The sequence below is a fragment of the Gorilla gorilla genome, chromosome Y (assembly GCF_029281585.2).
Source record: "Gorilla gorilla gorilla isolate KB3781 chromosome Y, NHGRI_mGorGor1-v2.1_pri, whole genome shotgun sequence".
In the NCBI taxonomy this organism is placed as follows: domain Eukaryota; kingdom Metazoa; phylum Chordata; class Mammalia; order Primates; family Hominidae; genus Gorilla; species Gorilla gorilla.
Window position 1 is genome coordinate 43,410,087 of NC_073248.2, and position 10,405 is coordinate 43,420,491.

The 10,405-nt window shown below is 33.8% G+C and overlaps 1 pseudogene; it reads right to left on the reverse strand.

The window, feature by feature from the left end:
- Window positions 1-659: 659 nt before the first annotated feature.
- Window positions 660-10,044, reverse strand: LOC129530217 (RNA-binding motif protein, Y chromosome, family 1 member A1-like; annotated as a pseudogene).
- Between the last annotated feature and the right edge of the window lie 361 nt (window positions 10,045-10,405).

Genomic DNA, 10,405 nt, shown 5'->3' on the forward strand with positions numbered 1-10,405 from the left:
ACTTGTGCAGCTTACAAGGGAGACATAACATATGCCTAATTTTGTATCTATTTATGTTCAAAGAAATAAAGGAAAATGTTCAACAAACAATGCAATTTACTCTCTTATTGAATTTGCTTTTAAGCATGTGCAGCTGAGCAAAAACATTAGGCATTTTGCATTACATGTAAAATTTTATTCTGAAAATTTTAATGTAGATATTACATCTAAACAGATAGTTTTCAAATAGCATTAGTAAGTATGAAATTACTTGGAAATAAAATTCCCTTTATTTATTGGAAATAAAATTCCTTTGAATACCTCAAAAAATTCATGGAGGAAGTTAGTATCTACCTCTCTCCACAAAACAAACATGTTTCTTTTAGTAAGACGCAGGTAACAATGCAGAAATAACAGGTCAATTTTCAATTTGCAAACAAGGTTTAGTATGCAATAACTATTGTTTGAATACTTGCTTTAATATCTGCTTCAGGCTCTTTTGTCAGATCGACCTTCCCCACCATCTCCTGTAGATGACAAATATCTTGAGCTACCACATGCTTCACAAGGAGCAGGGTGTACCCTATCCAGAGAAGGTAGATTGCTTTGGTCTTTTCTGTCAACGTGCCCACAATCACGGGAATAAAAATCACCACAGCTCCTTGAGTAACTCTCCCGACTTATGCCATATCTATCTCATTTATTGTTATAATCATGGTGGCTGCTTCCACCATAAGACAACAGAGGCACTCGTGCAGATGGTGCACCATGAGAGGTCCCTGCAGGGTTGATAAAATAATATGTCGGACTATATTTAAACATTATTACTGCTATCACTAAAGCATGATTAAGTTAAAGTACTATTTGGAAATGTCTACTTTCCTCTGTCTTTGCGGACAGGATATTAATTATGCCTGCAATAATCAGAAGGTTTTATTAGTAAGAAGTGTAAGAGAAGTATTTTGAAGCTTAACAAATTTAATTCTAAAGTAAAAGTTGAGTCACATTTTCTGAACGTGAACTGAAGTTCTCACCTTCATATCATTCCCTATGCTTTCTTCTGTTAAGAATACTCAATATTTAGACATGTTATATTTGTCCTTCGTAATTTTCCTTAGAATTTCATTAAAATAACGATCTGGTCTATTAAATACAATTCTATAATTTACAAATCCATCCCAGACCCTTACCATATCTCTGAAATGCATCTCTATAAGAACTTCCACTTGGACGTTCAGAACGATCTCTAACATCACCTCACCACAGCCATCACAATCACTAAATTGAAAAAAAAATTCTTAATGTCAGAATGAACCATTTAAAAATTCTATTTGACAAATCCAGGAAATGTTATAATACCTATATCCTCTAGAGAAATGTTCATCCCGACTAGAATGACCATAATCATGGTATGCATAGTCTCTAGACGGTGGAGCATAATCCCTAGATTCTCGGGAAAGTGGATGATTTCTGTGGGCATAAGTTTAAACAACAAATATTAAAATTTCAACTTCTAGTATCCAAAACATAACTAACTTACAACTTAAACAAAATTAAAAGGCCAAACATCTAAATAGATATTTCTCCAAATAAAACAGACAAATGCCCAAAAAGCACATGGAACAGATACTCATAATCGGTGATTCAGAAAAAGCATTTCAAATCCAAAGTAAGATACCATACTTCCCACACACACTAGAATGGCAATAAAAAGCAGGAAATAGCAAGTGTTTGAGAGGGTGAAGATAAATTGGAACCTTGATACAATGCTAGTTGGAAGGGAAAATGATGCAGCTACTATGGAGACATGTGCCGTTTCCTCAAGAAAACAAACATAATTATTACAGAACCAAGCAATTCCACTTATATATATACCCAGAATTGAATAAGTGTACTCAAACAAATACTGGAGCATAGAAATACTGTGGTAGAAACAACCCAAATAAAATAACGGGTTAACCGCTTGTGGAAGGATTTAAGTGCTATGATGTAAATGAAACTTCGGGACATGATACAAAAGGAAAGGAGACAGATACAAAAAGTCATGTAGTGTTTGAGCCTATTAACATTAAATGCCCACAACATGTAAGTTCAGAGGCAGAGCAAAGACTGATGTTTGCTAGTAGCTGAGGGAAGGAAGAAAATGAAAGGGACTGCTTAACTGGTAGCTGGAGTTTTAGTTTGTAGTCATAAAAATGTTTTGGAACTCGACGGAGGTAGCTGCTGCACAACACAGAATGTATTTAATGCCACCTAACTGTTTACCTTATAATATTTAATTTTATTATGTGAATTTCATCACCATAACAAAAAAAATCAACTTCTAAAAATTTTTTTCTTTACCTTTCCTTAATTGAATAACCATCATCTCTTGGTGACATACGGTCATTTCTCCAGGAAGAGATTGGCTCTCTGCATGGAGGACCTCCATAATTCTCTCTTCCATGTGATATGGGACCTTTAATATTAAAATGATGAAACATGGAAAGAACAGCAAATCCGAAATACTATTTTCTCTTCTCTCAAACAAAAAATTATTTCTTCTATGACTCCATTTTTCATTCCCTAAATTACTAGAAAGTCATGACACTGTGAATATTTCTTATGGCTTTGGATAATCCCATGGCTACTGCAAGGCCAGTTCTTCTAACAAAGCTGAAGACAGACATTAATTCTTAGGTAAAAGTTCATTTGTAATGGTAAATAACTAGTTAGTTATTATTTTTCTTTTCATATGAATTACTGATGACTACCAATGATACAGTGAAGACATGTAAAACCACAAAACTCTTCACAGATTTTTAAGTTTACATACATTGTCCCTTCTCAGCTGAAGAAGGTAAATTTTCCTATGTTGTTCAATCCACCTCACACACACAAATGATGCTACCTTTGAATGACTGGATGCTAAATTTTTACATAAAAGGTCTTCTTTATCTCTAAGTGGTTGGCTCTACCTTAAATGTTGACAAATTGAAATGTACTAGTGAAAACTTTCTAATGATGGCCAAGATTTACTTTTACTGCAATAAGCAATCCTGTTAAAGGGGTCATTACAACATTGTTGCTATTTAAAAATAGAAAATGTTCTCCTTTAATATACTCTTTACGTGCTATTCCTTAGAGGTCAGTCTTTCACCTATGATATGTTCACTGGCTAATTTTCCAATGGAAATGTGTTGGCTTATGTATGCTGAAGTCAACACATATCTAATTTCACCGATATTCTACATATGAAATGTAAAATTGAAAACAGCAGTTTTCAATTTCCTCCATATTAGGGTGGAGGACTAAGTAAGAATTTTAATTTGTTCTGCCTAAACTTCTTTGCTAAGAACTTTTATTTACTGTCTTCCTTTCTTCTGTTCTGTCTGCAATCTTAACAATTCTCCTTCTCAAAAATATTACTTCTATTCAATCCTACTGCTCACCTCAGGTTGCTTAGGTCTAAATTCTCTCCTCAAATAATTTCCAGTCTTACGCTAAGGATCTTGTGTTAATGTTTAAACATCCCGGTATAATCTTAATTATTGATTTACATGACCTTATATTTCACACCTCTGCACTTCTGTGATATCCACTCAATTTAAGAATATTGGACTCCTTCATGTCTACCTTTCAAGACTTGATTTTATTTTTAAATAATAGGTAAGCCCAGTGACTCCTTTTCTGCTAAATGCTCTTGTAGTTCTTTTGAATCTTCATAGAAGCAGTAAGAATGCCTTGCACATAAACATTATTGAGGTCTCAGAAGCTGGATGGTCAGGCTCAGCGGCTCACAGTGCGAGCCAGTGTGGAAGGCTGAGACAGCTGGACTGCTTGAGCCCCTGGCTTTAATGTCAGTTTTGACAATGTAGTGACATCCTCTGTCTACAAAAATACAGGAAAAAAATTTAGCTAGGTGTGGTGGTGCATGCCTGTAGTTGCAGCAACTCAGGAGGCTGAAACAGGAGAATTGTTTGAGCCCAGGAATTTGAGGCTGTAGTAAGCCATCATTTCACCAATGCACTCTGACCTTGTAAGAGCAAGACTCCAACCCAATAAAGAAACTGAACAAGCAATTTTTCACTTGGCCCGCCAGGGGACCACTACCAGGGGACCTAGGAAATGAAAGAATTCATTAGAAGAAGAAGGCTATCATCAAAGAATACTGCTAGGGACTTTTAGAAAAATTAAGGGGAATTATCTAGCAAACACAGGATTAAGAGGAATGTTGGCCTCACTCTAATCACTTCTTTGAACTGCAGTGAGAAGCTCGAGTATTTCTTCAACATAAATCTGAGTGTACCTAGTGAGATAGAAAGTATAATAAAAGCTATCGATCAGTAATTATGCCCAATGATGTGTCACTTCTCTTTTGTTCAATGAACTTAAATTTAAGAATCAAGTTAAAATAGCTCATTTTTAGTTATACAAAAAATATGGTCTTTTATCAGGTAGCATTTACCTTGGCCTCCCATCCAACTATTGCTTCTTGCCACAGAAGAAGGAGCAGATGTTTTAGGAGGAGGACATTCACTTCGTGAAGATGGACCTCTTTTAATTGGAATAGCTCCCCTAGAAGAACTCGTGTTGAGATCAAGAGCGTATCCACCATCATCTGTATTTCAAACAAAATCATTTTAGTTAACTAGCATCACTGTTTCTTGAATGGCTAAGTTTTGTTGTTTTTCTACATATTATAATGTTACAAATTCACATTTGTCTAAACTAATAAAATTAACATTTCTATATGAAATTAGTACAATTCAAGCAATAAAAGTCTGTTTAGAAAATCTAGAAGGAAACTCAAGAATTATAATATATTGGTGGGAGAGAGAGATGTGGGAAAAATGGGCAGTGAACAGGGAGCAGAAATCTATCAGTAAAATATCTAAGTATAATATACATAAAGAAAAAATATTAAAAAATGATAAATGACTGTTTATATCATTCTATTATGAGGAAAAATTTTCAAAGCATATCAAAAAGATAAACTAAATTCCATTCAAAGAAACTCAAATATTTACAATATCAAAAGGTGACACATCAGGAAAATATATTATCTCTAAAATTTGTTAACATAGTATAGAATTCTTACAATTCCCTTGTGAAACACTAATTTTCAGATTAGACTATGCTAAATTTTAATAATCTTTAAGAATTGCTTATTAAATAATATAAAAATATTTTATATATCTACAAATCTGTAGACATATGCCAATTACCAGGTGGTGTTACAGGTTAGAATACACACATTCTCATACATGGCACAGTATTATTGAATCTCACCCTCAAGATCAATGGAGACAAAATAACCATGAAGCTATGCATCGTAAAATGCAGCAAACACTGCAATTTCAACTTTAAAAACACATCTCCAATTAATTACACATCTGGTCATTAAAACACAAAATTAAAGATAGATTTTTGAAGGTTGGTTAATAGATAATATAAGTTAACCAATAGGTTGATTGATTGATCGATTGATTGAGATGGACTCTTGCCCTATTGCCCAGGTGGGAGTACAATGGCATTATGTCAGCTCACTGCAGCTTCTGCCTCCCAGGTTCCAGTGATTCTCCTGCCTCAGCCTCCTGAGTAGCTAAGATTAGAGGTATGTGCCACCATGCCAAGCTAATTTTTTGTATTTTTAGGACAGACAGTTTGCACCATGTTTGCCAGGCTGGTCTGGAACTCCTGACCTCGTGGTCCACCCGCCCCATACTCCCCAAGTGCGCCCACCCCCATCCAATATATATATATTTTAAATACATGGTTTGTTTTTCTTTTTTATGTAGAAATTGACCCCTCATTTCTACTGTGTAAATCACTCATAAATACCATTTTCAGTGACTCACCTTCCAGCAAGAAAGATACATACATATCTGTGAAGCAGTGGTGTTTTGTCCTTTCCAGAGTCACAGACTTTTTTTTAGAAATTAAAGTTCTACGTTTCTTAAATTGAAAATGCTTTATGGCAGGCCAATGTACAAACTCTCCATATGAAAATTACAAAGCAATAGATTTGCATACATGTTTGCACATGTATACACAAAAAAAACAAATATTGGAAAATCAATCCTAAGTACTGAATTACTTTTTTTCCTGTTGGAAAGTTTTAAATATTCCGTTGTATTTTGATAATACAACTGATATGAAGTTCTGGGCCCCAAAGTAGAAAACTCTATGAAGTATAATGAATATAAATGAGTTCTTCAGAAAACCTGTTGAGTACAGGCAATCAGCATTCATAAACTCAATTCAGTTTGAAATCTGTGTCATTTCAATGCAAAGTTATTACAATTTTAAAACAAATTTTAGATATTAGTGCAATCATTCTTATGATACACCTTTAGTACTTAGAAATAATATTGCTTCTTATCAATAAGTTAATTTTCTCATCAATAAGAAAATTACTTCTTACCAATAAGTAAATTTCCCAAAATAAATAAAATTGGGAAATTTTGATATCTTCAAACTTATTTTCTTTCAGTCCTATGGTTCCATCTTTATATTTTAAAACATTACCCAAGTGTCCTTCATGTGAGGGAAGCCACCCTCTTGTTCCTCCACTACTTCATCTTGCAGATCTCAGACTTCCTGAAGGACTTCTATTTCTCGAAGAAGCTGGTGGTCTCCGCCTACCACCACTTTGAAAAGATGGTTTCTTTGCTTATTCTACTTTTATTTCTTTTCCATCCAACGACTAAAAGTATTAAGAGTACTATCAATAACATTGGCAAGATTAAACCTAAGCACATTTTACAAACATTTTTACATCAACTGTAGTTCAATTCTAGATATTTTCTCCCAAAGCAAATTTTTTTTTCTCCTAAAATGAACACGTCTTTCACAATACTAAATTTGAGACACTTACTAACACATGCCTTCCATTAAGGGATCAAACACAAATTCTATTATTCAAATTCCTTGAAAACTCCTCAATTATTAAAAAAAAAACACCTCAAACAAAAAAGATTAACCCATCACACATTCTATGGAAGAATGTGGCGTGTCTTTTTTTTTTTACAATAGATAATCCACTTCATCTTTGTATTCACATCACTGATTTAAAAGTTTCAGTGTCCCAATGAAACTTGTGTCATTTAAAAAAATGAGGTTACTTATTCCAAATGATTAGTCACATTAGTCATTATGAGTTGTTTCTTGTTTGATCTGCTAACACTTACATAAAATGTCCCCATATGATTTATAATTCTATATTTACTCTAGAAACGTTTCTGTAAATGTGATCCTTGTTTGATCTCATTAAGGTTTCTTGCCTTATTCATTTCTTATTTTGCCTTAGACGTGCCCCTAAAAAATGACTCTTAATATAGTACTTCATGTTGTTTCTCAGAAATGCTTAAATGTGCTAATTAATTTCACAATAACATTTTTTCAGTATAATCTTTTCTATAGGCCAAAGTAATTTTTGAAAACAGTTCAGATAATAAATAACTCTATTTTAAAATTACATTTTTTTTTGTTATTTGGGGGAAGATCTTAAATCCCTTACAAGACCCCTTGCAGCCACATCGCCAGTTGTTCCTACCTTGAAACTTCTGTTGTTATTTCTGGGACCAAAATATTTTCCCCAGATTTGCGCATGGCTGCTTCCTTCCCAGTGTTTCAAAGTCAGTCAAAATTCCTTAAACTGTTAATTGCCCCTGATAACCCTAAGAACCTCCTTTGTTGGCCGTCTTAACATTTATGTGCATATAACTTCATATTTATGTTTACACAATAAAATATGTGAGATGAAGTAACTCAGAAATAACGTTGGCTGGGCGCGGAGGCTCATGCCTGTAATCCTAACACTTTGGGAGGCCAAGGTGGGTGGATCATGAGGTGAAGAGATAGAGATCATCCTGGCCAACTGGGTGAAACCCAGTCTCTACTAAAACTGCAAAAATTAGCTGGGCGTGGTGGCATGTGCCTGTAGTCCCTGCTACTTGGGAGGCTGAGGTGGAGAATTGCTTGAACCCGGGAGGGGGAGGTAGCAGTGAGCCGAGATCATCCCACTGCAATCCAGCCTGGCAACACTGTGAGACTCCATCTTAAAAAACAAAAAAACCAAACAAGCAAAAAATCTATACAAATTACCTGCTCTTGTGCTTGAAAACTAGGGGGGAAAAGGAAATTATCATAGATTACTATATGTAAGTAAAAATTATCTCCACAACTACCACAAATTTACTCTGGGTTTCTACCACAGCTTAAAATACTAATTTATAAGAGTGAATAAAAATGTACTTTCTGCTATGTGTCAGCAACTCTACTAGATGCAACAAAAATAAAAGCAACTAGGAAGCCTTAAATATACACTGTAGACAATTTAACCATCAATAGATTAATACATGGTACAGTGAGTATAAAATATCTACGATTTGCAACGAGGAAGAAAATAGAAAATTGAAGTTGTTTTTGAAGGATGAATTGTTATTTCTGAGACATACATAGGAAAGAATAATTGTCAAAAAGTCCAAAAAAGCATTTTAGGGGTAGCATAAAGAGTGACAGGAGCTAAAAACAGATTTGGATAATGTTATAAAGCAGAATAAACAGATTTGGATAATGTTAGAAAGCAGAAAAGCTCTAAAGGGCCCAGAATGGAATGATCTTGACTAGAACGTAAAGGACTTCCATAGTTAATAGAATTACATAAAATTTTAAAGCTTTAGTAAACACACAATCCCTAGATTTAAGACTCAATTGGACAAGAGACCATTGGTTTGATCAAAACACGTTCTCAAACACATTGGGAAAATGAGCAATTAGGTATTCATGTTACATAAATCACTCTGGTGACAGGAAAAAAACATCCTTAGGAGAAAAGAGCAAGGATGGGGCAAAAAATGCCAGTTACTTCTTCTGTTGTCCAACTTCAATGTTCTGATATTGTTTTCTATTTTCAAGTACTTAACACATCCTTAAATGTAAAGGTCTTATTTAAATGTACTTTCTCAAGAATATATTTCCAGAAAATGGGAGAGAATCTTTCCTTCCTGTGAGTCTGTCTAGATGTCTATCCACAGTTTGTATATGCTATAGAAGTATTTCCAAGAATTGGAAGTAATTCCATTGATAGCATTTTAAAAATGTTGACTTAGTCCTTTCATTTAGAGGAGGGTTCCTTCTAGGTTTTAATGCTCTTGGAAACCTTTGAAAATCTATTTACACCCATATTGAAATACAAAAATAGAAAAAAAGTTACCATATATTAATTTATGTAATGTTAATTGCAGCACCCTTCCAACTACACTTTCAGGTATATGGCACAAAGAAGACGATGGCTAAAGCATTTCAGTCCATATGGCACTCTACTATCTTCAACACTTTAGTAATACTAAAAAGACCTAGAAATACTGTTAACTGAAAACCAGGGTTAGAGTATTATTAATAAGGGACTCTTACCTTTCCATTCATATCTCTGGCAGCATTCTTAGCATCTGCAGCATTCTCAAAAATAATGACTGCAAAATCTCTGGACTTACTGGTTCGACCTTTTATCAAAAGAATTAAAATACATAAAAACATTTTACATTTATAGAATGGACTCACCAAGGTACTAACCATCTGAAAGTTACATCAAACCAAAAAATAACTGCATTTCACATCACTACTATGATTCTTAATACTAAGTCACCCCTATAGTCAGCCTATTTTATTCCAGTTTGTTCCCTAACTCCATAACACATTTACTTTTCCTCATTTTCCTTTCTAAGTAGTAAGTGATTCTTACCCTTCACCTGCTGCTATGAGAATTTTCCAAATATCAGATAGATACTTCAAAATAAGAGTTTACAAATGACAAGGCCTTTTAATGTATGTGTACAATGAACTTTGAAAAATACATATTTTAAAATACATATATAACCTACATATTTTAAATAACATATTGAAATATACATACAAAAATACACACAAACAGAGACACGCACACACACAAAACACATGGCTTTAAGAGTTACCTTCTAAAAGGGGACCATGTTTTGCAAATACTTCTTTAAGCATCTTTTCATTGGCTTCTCTATTGAGGCCACCAATGAAAAGCTTGCCATGACAATCTGCTTCTACCATTGTGCTGTCAATGGTTAAAAAAAAAACTATATTAGATAAAAATAAACAAACTAAAAAGATAAAATTTTATTACATACTGTGTTGAAAATTCAAGGAAAAGTCCCTTCCAGAGGCTAACATCTTTTTAGTATTTCTTACTTTAAATATGTAAAATTCATAACATACAGAGCAAAAGGGGCACTGACTTCATGGACAAATGCTGCATTTTATTATGTAGGTGACAAAATCTAATTTCTAAAAATTAGATAAGAAAAGCTACTGTAATTTTCCTAAGTTGCAATATGAAGGATGTTCCCAGTTAAATAATTTTATTTGAAAACTATATATTTATGAGGTATGGTGTGATGTTTTGTGTATTTTT